The sequence below is a fragment of the Hemibagrus wyckioides genome, linkage group LG06 (assembly GCF_019097595.1).
Source record: "Hemibagrus wyckioides isolate EC202008001 linkage group LG06, SWU_Hwy_1.0, whole genome shotgun sequence".
Taxonomy (NCBI): Eukaryota; Metazoa; Chordata; class Actinopteri; order Siluriformes; family Bagridae; genus Hemibagrus; species Hemibagrus wyckioides.
The window spans coordinates 23234507-23249945 of NC_080715.1; the positions used below are offsets into that span (position 1 = coordinate 23234507).

The 15439-nt window shown below is 40.5% G+C and overlaps 1 protein-coding gene across 2 annotated transcripts in view; it reads right to left on the reverse strand.

Annotated features, from left to right (window-relative positions):
• The window catches only part of igsf3 (immunoglobulin superfamily, member 3), a 126939-nt gene that overhangs the window by 96894 nt on the left and 14606 nt on the right, over positions 1-15439 (reverse strand). The window lies entirely within an intron of this gene.

Here is a 15439-nt window from a genome sequence, read left to right on the forward strand (position 1 = left end):
GGAGAGGGAGTAAATGTTGCTTGCAAATCAGCTGAACAGCCAGTGACTTAATTACTCAAATATGCACATGCATTAATGTGCCACCTTGGAACATACTGAAAGTGGCCATTTGACTGAACAATAGACTGAACGTCCCTCAGCCGTCTGCCCCCACACACACCTCCCATCCTCTCCTCCCCTCCCACACATCAGCATATGCTTACCCTACCAACACCAGCACCAGTCATTTTCATGCGTTAAACACACACACGCACACAGATGAGAATAATGTGTTGCTTGAATAAGTAAAAAGATAAAGGCCAACAAAGGCATCATTCATTTTCAATGCACTAGGGTCTGTGTGTATGTTTAAATAAATAAAAAAACAAAACAACAACAATTACGACAACACAGTCGTATGTGTTTCACACACTCAGACACTCTCTCTATCTATCCACTTCCGCATACCGGTGCCCATGATCGTCTAGCGTGACTGTGATTGACAGGAGGGTATACCCCGCCCCTCCCACCCAGAATTCTTCCAGCCACAAATGCATGTGGCTTCATCAGGATTCGAACTCACAATCTCAGGACACCAGGGGAAGAGCTTCTGCACCACTCAGTAACCCACAGTCAAGAATGTTTGATCAATAAGCGTACAGCTGTCAATATATGTTGATAAGCATATATATATATATATATATATATATATATATACACTATATTGCCAAAAGTATTCGCTCACCCATCCAAATAATCAGAATCAGGTGTTCCAATCACTTCCATGGCCACAGGTGTATAAAATCAAGCACCTAGGCATGCAGACTGTTTTTACAAACATTTGTGAAAGAATGGGTCGCTCTCAGGAGCTCAGTGAATTCCAGCGTGGAACTGTGATAGGATGCCACCTGTGCAACAAATCCAGTCGTGAAATTTCCTCGCTCCTAAATATTCCACAGTCAACTGTCAGCTGTATTATAAGAACGTGGAAGTGTTTGGGAACGACAGCAACTCAGCCACGAAGTGGTAGGCCACGTAAACTGACGGAGCGGGGTCAGCGGATGCTGAGGCGCATAGTGCGAAGAGGTCGCCAACTTTCTGCAGAGTCAATCGCTACAGACCTCCAAACTTCATGTGGCCTTCAGATTAGCTCAAGAACAGTGCGCAGAGAGCTTCATGGAATGGGTTTCCATGGCCGAGCAGCTGCATCCAAGCCATACATCACCAAGTGCAATGCAAAGCGTCGGATGCAGTGGTGTAAAGCACGCCGCCACTGGACTCTAGAGCAGTGGAGACGCGTTCTCTGGAGTGACGAATCGCGCTTCTCCATCTGGCAATCTGATGGACGAGTCTGGGTTTGGCGGTTGCCAGGAGAACGGTACTTGTCTGACTGCATTGTGCCAAGTGTAAAGTTTGGTGGAGGGGGATTATGGTGTGGGGTTGTTTTTCAGGAGCTGGGCTTGGCCCTTAGTTCCAGTGAAAGGAACTCTGAATGCTTCAGCACACCAAGACATTTTGGACAATTCCATGCTCCCAACTTTGTGGGAACAGTTTGGAGCTGGCCCCTTCCTGTTCCAACATGACTGTGCACCAGTGCACAAAGCAAGGTCCATAAAGACATGGATGACAGAGTCTGGTGTGGATGAACTTGACTGGCCTGCACAGAGTCCTGACCTCAACCCGATAGAACACCTTTGGGATGAATTAGAGCGGAGACTGAGAGCCAGGCCTTCTCGTCCAACATCAGTGTGTGACCTCACAAATGCGCTTCTAGAAGAATGGTCAAAAATTCCCATAAACACACTCCTAAACCTTGTGGACAGCCTTCCCAGAAGAGTTGAAGCTGTTATAGCTGTAAAGGGTGGACCGACGTCATATTGAACCCTATGGATTAGGAATGGGATGTCACTTAAGTTCATATGCGAGTCAAGGCAGGTGAGCGAATACTTTTGGCAATATAGTGTATATATATATATATATATATATATATATATATATATATATATATATATATATATATATATATATATATATATATATATATATATATATATATAGTATATATTGTTGACTGTTTCATCACTGACTTTGCAGGAATATTATAAATAATAAGCAGGAATTATAATAGGATTCATTTATCTAGCACATACAAAATGATCTGTTTTGTTTTAGTTGTCTAAAACAGGAAGCAATTGCGCTGGTGAAAGTCCGATCCACAATCTACACTGCGTTTCTTTATCGACAGGCGGAAAACCGAACCTCGTCTGCATTGCTCTGGTGTCGCTGCTCATGCTCACTTTCTATCAGAAGTAAATTAGTGTGTTGTAGTTACACCTCACTGAAATGCAATCGCTGCCTAATCACAGCCCTGTCGTACGCACGGGCTCGGCTGTAACCGGAGACGTGCCTAAGTGTGCCGTTTTCCAGGAAGCATTACTAATCTTTCAGCAGTGAACTCTTAATCATCGAGTTATCAGAATATAAAAATGAATCATAACACAGCAACAAAGGTTTACATGATATGAGTAAAACTGCAGCTCCCAGCCGGATCTAATAGTGTTTTTATCAAACGTCTGACATTTAGTTTCAGTGAGTAGTGTTCCATAAACATTGGTTATCTTTGCAAACATCTGAGAAGAGTGTATTGTGAAATGATCAAGCAGTGTATTGACGTATCTGTCACTATACCCCGCCCTGTTCAGATGTGCAGCGTATTCTTGTCACTCTGTTACACTTTCCCACACTGAGTGCTGAGTCAGGTAACATGACGTGGTGAGCTGTCGTGTCATGTCTTTACTTCTTTTCTCCAGATTGCAGGCAGACGGTGGTTTCCACACCCACACCCATGATCACACACTCGCATGTGCTGAATTGGAGGCCAGCTGAACAGCACAGTCATGCTTATTGACTTTTCTTTTTTCTAGACAAATTGTTGTTTAATAACTTTTTCTTTAAAGCTACACAGGGACCTGTCTCTTACACACACACACATGCTAATAAGGGTAGCTTAGTGGTTATGATGTTGGACTACTGACCGGAAGGTTGTGAGAACCTCAGGTCCACCAAGCTGCCACTGCTGGGCTCTTGAACAAAGCCTTTATTTGCTTAGTTGCATAAAATGATAGAAAATGTAAGTCGCTGTGGATAAAGGCGTCTTCCAAATGCTAGAAATGTAAATGATTAGGATTTCTATCTTTGCACTAATCGTCACCCTGACGGTCCGCTTGATCGAGCCTCACAGCCTGCAGGAGTCTAGTCTGACGCTGGAAACGTCCCCGCAGCCGCTCTATGAGACAGAATCATCAACGGCTCATTCTCCAAGTGACAGCCGGTTACTCTCCAATGCACAACGCTGTGGCAAAGGGAATAACGCCGTTTCTCCATGGATAAACAAGACAGCTGTCTCTGTTTGATGGCTTTATTAGTGTATAAAGAGCTGACAAAGCACTCTCGAGGTCTGCAAAGAGCAATGGCGTTTATTCCCGTAATTAGATGACGCAAAGTGCTCACGAGACAAAGAAGCTGTAACGGGTCTGAAACATTTGCTTGGACAGCAGTTTACACCTTTAAAATCATAGCTTGCGTTTGATTTTGAATGATCGCAGCTTACTACGGCTGCACGGTTTTGACAACTGAGTGTTTTTGGATGCTGTGTTGATTGCGATTTGAATATACAGCCTTGCAAAGCTTTACAGAAAGCCATATGATTATCACTCTGTTTGCAGTCTGTCTGAGACATGGTAATACACTCCCCTGTATCACACACAACAACAATTCTTTTTTTCTCTAGACCAGCCTGAAATCCTGCTAGTGATGCAACCCGGCAGCTGAGAATGACAGCCTGCAAGCCCGAGTCCCATCAGCGTGGCTCCCATGAGGACAAGGCTTTAACATGACTCTGGCACTCTGAAGATGTTAAACTGGAGCAGTCATGACAGTCTTATCCTTTTTCTTTATTGCCACAGAGAAGCACTGTTTTTATGTGGTTCATGCTAGACTTACCCAGAATAACCAGCTCTGCCCTGCCACATAGCCCACAGCATGAAATATGCATCCCATACAAAATAGCCTTCATTTAAACCCAGACACGCAAACCCTCTCTCTCTCACTCAGTCTATCTCTCTTTTGCTCTGTCTCTCATTCTTCTTCTTTCTCTCTCTTTTGTTCACTCACTCACCTCACTCTTCCCCTTTCTCTCTCTCTCTTTAGTTTTGTCTGTGTCTCTCTCTTGCTCTCTCTGTCTGGCTCTCACACTCTGTCACTCAGTCTCTCACTCTTCCTCTGTATGTCTGTCTCTCTCACTCTTTCTCTCTCTCCATCTTTATCTCTGTTTCTCTCTATAGAGGACAGAAAAAGTGGTTTTCATGCATCAGCTTTATTACTACAGCTGACAGAGGTGACATGCTTATTCACACAAATGGTCATTTTTCTGCAACTGTTCACTGAACAAGAATAAGAAACAGCCAATCATGGGTCATTTGACAGGTTTCCATTCCTGAGTCACAGTCTAGAGGGTATGTGACCAATCCTTGCTCATAGTCTCTCTCTCTCTCTCTGTATGTATATGTATATATATATAAATATATACTAGTTATAGTTACTAGTATATATATATAAATATATACTAGTTATAGTTACTAGTATATATATATATAAAAATATAAAAATATATATATATATATATATATATATATATATATATATATAAAAAAAAAATATATATATATATATATATATATATTATATATATATATATATATATATATATATATGAAGCTGAGCACTGAGACTTCCTTGTCCATTATAAGGGAGAATGAAAAGATGATAAGTTTGTGACTAGAAATGAGAGAGGGGGATTGATGAGAAAAAGCTAAGCCTGACGGGATTAAAGGCAGTCAAAGAGGAAAAGGGATAAAGAATGCTCAGGGTAAGAAAGATGGACTGGAAAAACCTTCAGTCAGCAGAAATCTCTGGGTTAAGGGTTCTGATAAATCCTGTGGTATGGCAAGCTCTCTCTTCTTGCATGGCACGCTGTTTATTTTATGCTTTATTTGGTTCTCATAAAGCAACTGCTAAGATGCTTTAGCAGAGAGGTTGTGTTTATGGACATTGTGGATCTGTATGGCCAAGCCCAGGAGGGCAACCTGATACACATCAAACAAACACACTGTCCCACACAATCAGGTTATGGACGGGCATATGAGCATCGAAACCTGTGCAGAGCTGTTAACACAATCACCACGTCTTACACAAACCCAGCGGGGCAATTACAGGCAATCGGTTCTGACTATCTCTTCAAGCCCTGAGGCATTACACAGATAAAAACACAATGATGAAGAGTGGAAGACTGCTGGGTTGAAATCGAGCAATTAAAAGATCGTTTTATCAAATACAAAACGCATTCTATTTCCTGACACGGTGGAAAAAATGATCTAGCCAGGTTGCCAATGAACTTCCCACCGGAGACCATTTACACAGTTAGACTGAATTTCAGAAAGCTAAAGGTGGTGGGAAAAAAAAAGAAATCCTTGCAAGAGTGCTAATAAATAAGGCAAGCTGTATTACTCAGTCCAGGAACTGAATGAAATGAAGCTGGATGGAGGTATGACTAACTTCCAGCTGGAGACCGGTGAAGGAATAGAAGCAGATATATGACTGGAATAACCAGTCAATAAAAACTCCATCAGTCCTTTCTGTTAAAGACAAAATGCAAACCTCAACTGTTTCATAGGTCCAGCTTACAGGAACCCTCCAAACAAATCACATTAGCTTTGTTAATGTAGACAGATATATTTGTGACCTTTTCATCTGCGGGGTTTTCTAAGAGAAAAAAAATTAAGAAGATCTTAAAGTGAAGAGATAATGGTCACATTTTATATTAAGTCATAAAAAGAGGAAAGACGGAGAGCATTTTTCCTCACTCACAATTTCTCAGTGACATTTAATGTCATGTTAGTCAGAAATGCAGTGTAAACGTGAAGGAGGCAGGAAATGCGAGACTCCACATTCAAAAATGTTAAGCAGCTACCGCATGTGATGCCGTTGTCCTGAGTTACGCTACTGAGATTACGGCATTGGGACAGTTGACTTCCCTTGTGTTTTTTTTCCCCCTCACGCATTCTTTGGCGATATGTGCAGTTGATTAATAATAATAATCATTAATCATGATGGCAGTGACTGTTATTAACAGTTGAAGCTTTGGAACCTGATTTGTTTGAGACGATGAGATTAGAGGGGTGGACAAGGATTAAAGCACTGCTGCATCAGTTTCTTTAGGTAGAGATGAAGCAAAGGCTAAATCTCAGTGATGCCACCATCAGTATGTAGTCGAGCAGCATTGTGGGTAAGTCAGGATACTGACAAATATGGCAATGAAAGAACTCTCTGTTGCTGCTAGGGATAGATATGAGTGGACAGCCTGTGACCCTGGGGACTGCTGTAGATAGAACCACTTGGAGACTATAACACCGTCTTTGAACTGACATTGCATCAGTCAGCTTTCAGCAGGAAGGAATTAGTGCTAAGTCAGTAATGAACTCAGAAATTACACTGATCTACTAGTTCCTGAAGACCTCTTGGTTGCTGTTGTAGAAAGGACATTATTTACAGTCACATTATGTACTGTCGAGTTTCACCCAAATGAGGATGGCTTCCCTTCTGAGATTGGTTCCTCTCAAGGTTTCTTCCTCAGATCATCTCAGGGAGTTTTTCCTCACCACATTCGCCTCAGGCTTGCTCATTAGGGATAAAGAGTAACTTAACTTCACTTTTTATTATTTTTTTCTATGTTTCTATACTTCTGTAAAGCTGCATTGAGACAATTATTAAAAGCACTATACAAATAAACTGAATTGAATTGAACTGTTCATTTAGAAATTCCTTAGAATCTTCGATGGCGTAAAGTATCTAAAGATCACATATGCTTCATGAAGATTAGAATGTGTGTCTGTCAGTGATTTTTTTAATGATCATGGGCAAATCAGATATACAACGCTTTCACTGATAAAGGACTGGAGTTGCTGTGTTGACAGTTTTGTCTATTGTGTTTTCAAAAGCGGAAATTCAAAGCGTGCTGAAAGTCAGTTTGGCTTTTTATAGCTGAAACTTTTCAGAAGGCAGATAACAACATGAGCAGCTGCTCTAGTCTCCAGTCTGTAGTCCAACACGCCGGTTTTACAGTCTAACAGATGCTTATTAACACCATCCAACAAAGCGTTGCATGTGTGTTTCCGTTGCGTTCTGAGTCTCCTACTGGTCTTTTTTAATCGCGGCTAAATTCACAACATTTACCGTGATGTCCTGTGATACCTCTGTTAGAAGAAGAAGAAAAAGAAGAGATGAACAAACGCAGGCATCTGTGCAGTCTTTCAGCTGTTCAAGGCCAAACAACACACACAGTCTTTGAGAGCCAGTAGTGCAGGCAGGACGAGGACACGCTGCTTCCTGTCTGTCTGTGTGTGAGCAGCTGGGGTCACAGCTGCAATGCTGTGTGTGCCTCAGAGTATCTGTGTGCCACTTCTGAAGTAGCATGCATGTCTACATTAAAGAAAAGCATGCCGAGCGATAAAGTTGATCGAGCCCTAGTCGACTGGAGAGCAGAGGAGGCAGAGGGGAAAAAAAAAACGCTTTGAAGCACAATTCTTGAAGGAATGTAATTATAGGGGCACTGATGTGTGTGAACTTTGGTATAGAACAAGGAAAAGGTGCTTTAATTGGTTATAGGAACCTCACCAGGGAAGAAGTGCTGTGTATACTAGTCACATGAACATGCACACGTACACAAATGGAGCAGCTTTTACAAGAGAGATTAATGATGAGAGCTCTGTGCCCAAAAGAGGTGTATGCTTTTTAAGAGGTAATATGGGGACACTGTCCATGTCTGTGTGTAGGGGACATGGATAATGAGGTCTGCGTGTGTGTGGGGTATGAGGGAGTAAAGTGGCTAAAGATAATATGGGTCTGAACGATTAATCGAAATTTTATCATTGCTTTGCACGTTTCCATAGTGAACATGGGATGTAATATGGGATGTAATATCAGAGGGCTTATTAAGGGCTGTAATATCAGTGTGCATTAAAAGTAGGAAAAAATAACAGTGCTGCTATAATTGCCTTTCATGACAAACAGCAGAGTGCCTCGTTCGCATTGTGTTCATGTGTGTGTGCACTGATGACATCATCAAAGTAGGACAGCAGAGAAAAAAACATACATGTGTGAATAGCCAAAAGTGCTATGATTAGCGAACAGACTAAAAAATGACGGGGCTGAGTGCTGAATAAATATCAGGGAGGTAGAGCAACTATGTAAAGATGGGTATAATTTTACCATGTTACGTGGAGGGCACTACATGAAGTGTACAAAGCAGAACACATGAGTAGTAAATAAGAATAGTTTGGGATTTGAACCTGTTGGCAAGATATAAAAGAACAGGATTATGTATCAGGAAGCAGTGATGCTGCAGATTTATAGGCCTTACATTTGGAAATTTATTGTTCATATCAATACTAAACATTTCTATTGTCGTCTTAATGCATACTTCAGACTCCAGAAAGTTGTAACAGCAATTCTAATGATCTGAAATGATTAGGTCGAGTGTATGTTATGTCTGCTTCTGAATGCAGCTGTCTCTACAGATGGATGAAAGCAGTTTTCTTTACTCAGAAAAGAGTTCGAGTCTGGTGAAAACCCTGAAATTTTACAAGTGATCACATCGATTCACTAGACGGATTCAATCAGGCATTATCCCGCCTGGAAGCTGTTCCTCCAGGCATTTTTTTAATTTACTCTGATCAGGATGTTCTGATGGGCTGCATGGACATTCAATTGGTGATGACAAGTAAATAAGCAATTACAGTGTGTGAAATGAAGAAAGCCTATGAATAGATTACTGATAACGATTCGAAAGCCATATCCACAAATCCTCTGCTACAGGGGGAATGTCAGTCTGGATCTGACAAGAGAATAAAATTGAAAGCCAGTGAGATTTACAATGGTTTGAACCTGTCTGGGTTAGCTGGAGCTGCTGGATGGATTAATCAGTGAGATTGGGGAAATGGTTCAGCAGAAGCGGAATGAACTATATTACAAAGAGCAACATAATAAAAGTGCAAGCAAGTGTAACAGGTGTACAGATGTGCCCACTGGCTGTCTGGCCCCAATGGGCTGCAGAACAGCACACTCTCAACACTTCAGGAAGCCAGGAACTGGCTCAGGAACTATAGGGCCTTGAATGAACCGATTTTTATTTCTATGATGCATATCTAGGAACTATTTCTGCACCAGTACATTTTCTGTCACTACTGGACTGGCACTGCTGTACTGAATATTACCAATTGGTCAAATGGGAGTTTCACAGAATGACCTAGACTCTTACTCACCATTTTCCAAATGTGGCTTTAGCTAATAAGCAACCACTAAATCTTATTTTATATTAGAGATGTCATGGCATGTCTGGCAAAGAAGAATGTTCCCGCTGTGCTTTTCATTTTACACTAGATGTGAGGCCAGAATGTTGCATTCGTGTGGGCTGTACTTGCTGTAAGTGGCATGCTGCTTGGAGAGGTAACAAAAAATTGACACAACTCATGACCGTGTGCTTTATACATGCATCATGACTACCTAACATACATATATACATATACATATATATATATATATATATATATATATATATATATATATATATATATATACATATATATATACATATATATATATATATATATATATATATATATATATATATATATACATATATACATATACATATATATATACACACACACACATACATACACAAATATATACATACACTGACCAACTAAATTGTTAGCCACAGTACCTGCTAGATATTTGGACACTGTTAAAATGCAACAAAGGATGAGGTGACTTCCTTCTCCTCTTCCATGCTTGCCATGTAACTGTACTTTGACCTCGAGCTAAACTGACATGACTATTATACATTAATATAAATCCAAGTTATTTTATCTAACAAGCCCAGCCTCTACACTGCAGTGGGTACACCAAACAGGAACTTGTCCTGAACTAGCCCTCATCATAATATTCCTGGAAATCTTTACTTCCCCAAAAGGTTCTGTAGCCTCGCTGAAAACACACCAGTATATTCAGTGGAGAAGCATTTGTAACAGCAATGTGCTGTGCGTGCCTTTTACTCACCTTCATCATATAGTGCTAGTCAATGGACCTGAGTAGCCTCACTGAGCACCAGCATGCACAGCTATAAAGGTTATTTAGATGACAAATGAGCAAATCCATACTCACAGCTATGCTCAGTGAGTCCAAAAAATGACTCAAAACACAGCACATTAATTTCTGGATGCGTGAGTAGCTTATGAGTGTGGAGAATATATTTGTCTTCTTGCCTTCACTCCTTCAAGGCTTTCTGCTTGGTGTTTTGTCAAGAAAACTTTTGCCTATATTGTGTATGTGTCCTTTTCCCCTTTAGTTTAGTCTTGGCCACTTCCCAACCAACAGCCAGCGCTCCCTTATTATATGACAACTACCTGAAATAGCCTTCGCCTGGGAGAAATTCTGATTATGCTGAGCCGTGAGGTAGCTCACACACTTGGAGGGAAGTGCCATGAACCTCCTCACAGATGCCTATGATTGGCTGAAGTCTCTGTGATTGACAGGGGAGAGAGTATGCGTGACCCCTCCCACCAAGAGAGCACCGCCACTTCTCCTCTCTTATACTCGTGGCCATGGATGCCTATGGGACTGTCAAGGTTCATCCTCATGATCTCCAGGTGAAAGGCTGAACACTTTTCTGTTGCATCCAAGCCCAATGAGAACATTTCCACTAACCAAACCTCACATGGCATTCTGATACAGTAACACAGCACTTGCAAAAGTATTCAACCCCTTAAATGTCATCTGGATTACAAATGCCACTTCGATATTTTGTGCTGTCAAATTTTACTTTAAAAGACTGACCCTTGAGATTAATTAATGTAACACAACACTGGTTTTTGAGAGAAAATATTCGGACAGAAATTAGTAACTGAAAAACACTATTTGCGTGGGTGTACTGTGGAAGCTCCAAGTTTATACTAAGGAAACTTTATACTCAGTTTATAAGTTTATATACTAAGTTTATACTCCACCTGTGAATCATATATATATATATATATATATATATATATATATATATATATATATATATATATATATATATATATATATATATATATATATATTCTGGATAAAAGACGTGCTTAATTCATGTATCACTGGTCAGTCTGTGAATCTAAAAAAAATAAAAGAAGCTGTGAACATGTACCAGTGAGTGATATTAAGAGCTCTGTATAAATCTGGCCCTTTGGAGCTTGGCAGAAAAAAGTTATTAAAGAAAAAAACACGTCGAAGCATGTCTGGAGAAAGCAATGGAGTGACCCTGCTACAATATGCCATAAAGTTCAGTAGTCTGATGAAACAGAAATGGGAGAATTTTTTGGCCAAAAAAAATACATTTAAAATTTAAAACGTTGTGTGTGGAGCAAACCTAACACCTAAACCTAGCTCATTCCTCAAAAAACACCACTGCAGGAGTGAAGTATGGGGGTGGAGCAGCATGCTGTGAGGATGATACTTTTCCTCAACAAGGACTGAGCACCTTGTTAAAATTGAAGGACAGATGGATGGTGAAAACGACATGGAAATGCTAGACAATTTCTTACTTTGTAGTCGTTTTAAAATGATTGCGATCGTTTTACAAAACGCCCCCAAAAAAAAGCCAGCTGTTTACAATGCTCTGTGTGTTTGATGGCTGGAGTTTCACATTTCTTTATATTCCTGACTCCAGAGCCTTTTCCTCATGAGTCAAGAGAGATCTGTTTTCTGTGGTCGAGCTCAGCAAAACACTGAAAGACAAAAACAGGACATTTCGCTGTCTGACTGAGACTGAAGAGACCACAGCACTGTGTGATACAGAAGCACAAAGAGTTACACAAGGTCTGGTGACAGGAGCATCACAAACAAGCAAGAGAAAGTCCAACAGGAGAATTGCAGACACTGACATAATGAGTGTAAAATGTACAAAGGACCGTGTCCCTAGATGACAGTACTACTGAATTGTTCTTCTCATCTTGTCCATATGCTTAACACAATTGTGTCTTCAATAATTCATCCAGGACAATCATACACAAAACTGCAACGTAAAAATAGCCTCCCAAATTGTTAACGATGTGCTCTAACAAGCTAATGCAACCAGAGCAGATTTAAAATCCTTCTCTCCTGCCTCTCGTAGGCATTGCTGTCTTCTCTCTTTTTTTCTCTTTTCTATTTATCTTGCCCACTCTTCCTTTTCACATGTGAGAGAATTCCTGCTGTTCACGTTTCTCTCTCACACCACTGAATCCATGCAGGCAAATTTAACTGGCTCATGAGGACACCGAAGTTGGAGTGCTGCAGACAATGGGCTCCTAAATCCCCCATCAGAGGCATTATACAGCCCGAGCTGGAATAAACCAGAGCACAGCAAGATAAACCTACTGAGAGTCCACTGCAAATCCAGCTGTGGAGGTGGAATGAGCAGCTGTTCAGACTATTTTAACGCTGTTTAAGGTTTTTGGCATTTAAAGTAAGCTGCATGATAACAGGTAATTGTAGCCAGTCATAGAAGATTCCAGTTCTTTGTATAATTCACAATTTCATCAAGTCTTTAAGCAGTCCCTTTTACATTGCATTTTCAGTGATACAGCTGTTATCACCATGCTACCCACCTCCTCTATGGGTGCTGGGATTGGGCGATATGCATGAAGCATGAAAGACAAGGGACAGGTGCATTATGGATGTTGGATGCTGTGATTGGTGTTCATCAAACTCTCTTTGGATTGGTCTAACTTTCTCCCAGGAATGGGTAGGATTGGACTTTTTTGTGAGTGGGCAGGACTGATCAAACTTTCTGCAGGAACAGATGGGTTCAGTCAAGAGTAGCTGCAGGAGCAGGAGAGACTGATCAAACTTTCTGTAGGAGTGGTCAAAAGCAGCAAGCAGGATTGGTCAAACCTGTATGCAGTAACGAGCAAGATTGGTTTTCTGCAGGAGCTGGAGGGATTGCTCAGAATTCCTTCTATAGCAGATCTCCTCTCAGTAGTGTCCTGCAGGTTAAGTTGATCACGGATGGTCTCCACACAGTCCCAAGCCGTCCTAGAGCAACTCTAAAGAGGATTGTGCATAGGTCAACAGATGGGGGAATCAAGCACTAATCCAACCACTCAAGTGTGACTCTAATCTCCTCTCCTGAGAAACAGCCTCATTAGGGCCTGTGACTAGGCTTTTAATCTCCATTCACATAATCTCACATCACAGATGCATGCCTGGGCAGCTAAAGCAATGCTTTCATTTCTCAGGTGCATAAAGACATCACTTCTTATTCACACTTTAGCTCTTTGCCAAGAGAAGCCTAGAAACCAGCAAAACTAACGCTTACCACTTCATACTTCAGCTAGCGTGCTGTAATTTTTACTTCTCAAGTTCAGGGCCTTCATTTTATGCTTGGACTGAGCATTCTGCATAGGCTGCACACAAACAAACCCAAACATTGAAGTGTTTAAAACAAACACCTGAGCCAGAAGATGCAGCTGACTGAAGGGTAGAGCAAGAGGGGAACAGCTGTGCTCCGTTTCAACCCAGAAGGGCTAGAGGAAAAGGACAACACACACACTCATCTTCAGAAGAACAGAGACCCCACACTAATGGTGTGCACACTGCACACTGCACACACTTTACACTCCATCTCACAGCTACCCTCTGAAAAGCACACAGATGTGAGGGAACCACAGTCATGCAGAAATGTTCCTCAGCCTAAAGCACAGTCACAACAACACAAGCAGGGTCTGAAATTAATGCCTGCCAACCACCAAATGAGAGTAAACTATTGCAGTAGTGTGTGAAATTACCCACACTGGCAAGCAGAGCTTTCACATTTTTGTAATATATATTTCACCCTGCTAATAATTTAAATGTTGCAGTGGACGTCTAATGTTGCATCACTTTAATTGACAGTTAATACTTCACTCTTTCTGGCGTGCAGATTTGGTATATTCCAGCTATTCTTTGCCACCAAAAATGCACTTTAGTAACCTCGCCATTCTAAACCAGACAATGGGAAGTTAAAAAAAAGAAAAGAAAGAAAGAAACAACAATGACTATGTTTGAATGTGTACAATTTACATCTGTGGCATTCAGGAATTAAACCTCCAGAGGAAAGACTTGGTACAAGGAAAAGAATCAAAACCTAACAGGGTTGTGCTATTACGAGGAAATAATCAATGCTAAGGAGGGGTGATGTGCTAGTTTATTTCACCCATTTATTTTCCAATATCTTCTTTTCCATTTCCAATAACCCTGCAGTGTTTTATTCTTCTACACAGTAATTCACCAGCAATGAACAATTCCGTTCTTTTAAAAGAATGACACATCTTACTGTTTTATCCATTTATAGCTGTATTTAAAGTCTGTGAAACAAGCCGGTTCCTGTTATCACTTACATTGTATAAGCAGTCACGTCGCCCGCTCTCTCTTTTTTTTCCTCTCTCTTGCTTGAAGTTAATAGGAAAAATAAAAGATAAGCCCTCAGTTACAGCTTTACCCCGGACTGTAAGAAAGCACCGACAGTGAAGAGTCCTAACAAAACAAGTTAAATAAATGTCTCCTTGCTGAAAACCCTGTCAACTTAACAATTACACAGTTTCTTATCCATTTAGTTCCATCATCTGCCATCCATCCGAGAGCCATCTGCATAATGTACTGGAATGAGCACATTAACATAATCAGATGAACAAACACTTCAACGTAAACAAACGATTCAAATTTAAATAGAAAATGAGAAAATAACAGAAAATGCTGGGAAACTGAGAAATATACAAAGCCATCAATGGAGACTCAAACAAAAGAGAATAGTGCAACTAAAACAAGGCTGATTAATAACTGTCTGTTTGTTTGTTTTTTTGCCTATTTCTTTGCAAAGTTAATCTCAGAGTCTGTGTTGGAAATGAGAGGGAAAAAATCTACTTTGCTAATTAATTAGGATCTGCTTTTTGTTCTTGGGCTGATGATTTTTAATTGCTCATCAAAACAGTAGAACTTCTGCTTTTGTCCTAACATGAGAACGTGAATTGTTTTGATCTGTAATCAAATTTCTCGTGAGTCCTGTACGTTTTTTTTTTTTTTGCACGGTCCTGCAAAACAAAAGAAGTAAAGATCAAGTAAGAGATAAAAGATAAAGCTGGACAAATTTAACAAACCAACTAAAAAAATGAACAAATGTATGAAATTTTTTAGATTATTGTTTTCTTTTAGAAGCAAATGGCAGTGGCAAGAACATGAGTAAGTACATAATGGGAATAGTCCCCAGTCTCTAGCAGGATGTTTCTTAGAGCTTATGAATCTGCAGATATATACGAGAGTTTTTTTTTTCCTGGATGTACGACTCACTCAG